We start from the raw sequence: 2,049 nt of genomic DNA, 5'->3' as shown, positions 1-2,049 counted from the left end.
TGCAACCTTCTTTCTAAAGCAGTCGCCATGTTGTTTATTCCCGGCTTGGACTGAACCACGATGAAGACTTTTCCTTCAACAGTCACTTAGTGAACTGTTGTAAGTCAAGGACTACCTGTATCCATAAGCTCTTATGAAGCCCCCAGAACGTCAGGGCACCCTCACAGTTTTCTCATGAGTTGGATTTCCTGTGATAATGACTCACAGATCCCAAATGTTTCCACTCCGTGGCTTAAACCCCCTTGAATGTTTTTCCCTCAGCAGCTTTCAAACCCGGCTGAGAAGTGAGCCAACATGGCCGACGCTAAAACTCTTCTGAGGAACAAGCCTGCCCCACGATTTCGGAAATCTTCCTGTGATGCGAGCAAGATGACGCCCGAGCAAAAAGCACGTTATTTGGCCTTTGCCGATCCAGCCAAGCCGGACGTGAAAACGATGCTGGCCGCAGCTCTCATGAAAGAGCGGAAAGTCCTGGACAATCGGCAAAAGGAACTGGAAGATAAAAACCTGATTGGGGTCCTCAAGGCTTCTGAAGCACGGAACCGCCTTCGAAACACAAGGCTCCAGTATCAGAATTTGCGAGTGAGTGGGCTTGGCTTTTCGGCTTAGAGCAGGGGGTCTTCAAACTTGGCCCTTTTATGACTTGTGGACTTCAACTCCCAGAATTCCTCAGCCAGCGTGGCACGCTGGCTGAGGAATTCTGGGAGTTGAAGTCCACAAGTCATAAAAGGGCCAGGTTTGAAGACCCCTGGCTTAGAATAACAGAATAAGAGAACTGGAAGGGGCCTTGGAGGTCTTCTAGTCTTCGAGTCCAGGGGTCCCACTACTGGGTCGTGAGCCGTTCAGAACCGGGCTGCGGAAGTGACAGGCGCGCGCATCCCCACTTGCGTGAGCAGTGAGCCAGCAAGCGTGCATGCCTGCTGCTCGCGTAAATGGAGCTGCGCACAGGTGCGCATTTGCTGGCCCCTCATGCAAAACCCCCCACGGCTCTGCAAAGCTGGAAAGGTTGGGGAACTGTGTTCTAGTCCAACCCCTGCCCAATCTGGTCCTATACCATTTCAGACAAATGGCTGTCCAAACTGACTAATGACACTTAGAACAATTAATCAGTGGAACGACTTGCCTCCAGAAGTTAGGAATGCTCCAACACTGGAAGTTTTTAAGAAAAGGCTGGGCAACCACTTGTCTGAAATGTAGGGTTTCCTGCCTGAGCAGGGGGTTGGACTAGAAGACCTCCAAGGTCCCTTCCAATTATTTTGTTCTGTTCTGTTCTGTTCTATTCTGTTCTATTCTGTATTCTGTATTCTGTATTCTGTATTCTGTATTCTGTATTCTATTCTATTCATTCCATTCTGTATTCTGTTCTATTCATTCCATTCTCTATTCTATTCTATTCTATTCTATTCTATTCTATTCTATTCTATTCTATTCTATACTATACTATACTATTCTATTCTATTCTTTTTCTAAAATCTCTTCATTGGTTGCCAGTCTGCTTGGCCCGTACCATTCCTGCCAGCATTTTCAAACTTTAGATTAAGACTTTCTTACAATTACGAATATCACACCAATAAAACTCCATCCTAATTTCAACTGACTCATCAGGTTTAAGTCCCTCCTTCCAGCTTTTTCCTCATGGAATAAAATATTTTTCTTGTCTGGAATGTTCGTCAAATAGTTATAAGCTTCTCTTTTTCTCAAAGATTTTTCAACCTTATTAATGTCCAGGAAGAAAAAAGTCCCAAACCTGTCCTTTTAAAAGTTGCAGATTTTCCTGGAGCTCTTATTTCAACTGTGTTGCCAGGTTTATATTTAAACCATCATAATAAAGATTGGTATCAGGTTTATATTCCAAAATTACAATTGACTCCTCTGCATTGTCAGCTACTTGTAAAAATGCCTCAGTGTTTTGGTAACTCTCTACACCAGTGGTTCTCAACCTTTTTAATGCCGCGACCCCAACCAGTCGTAAGTTGAGGACTAAACCGGTCATAAGTCGAGGACTAAACCGGTCGTAAGTCGAGGACTTTCCCTGCCCGGGAGCGCCGC

This window comes from Protobothrops mucrosquamatus, unplaced genomic scaffold (assembly GCF_001527695.2).
Source record: "Protobothrops mucrosquamatus isolate PMUCROS unplaced genomic scaffold, P.Mucros_1.0 scaffold3093, whole genome shotgun sequence".
Lineage (NCBI taxonomy): Eukaryota > Metazoa > Chordata > Lepidosauria > Squamata > Viperidae > Protobothrops > Protobothrops mucrosquamatus.
The sequence above is the reverse complement of the archived record's forward strand: the minus strand, read 5'-3'. Positions refer to the sequence as shown.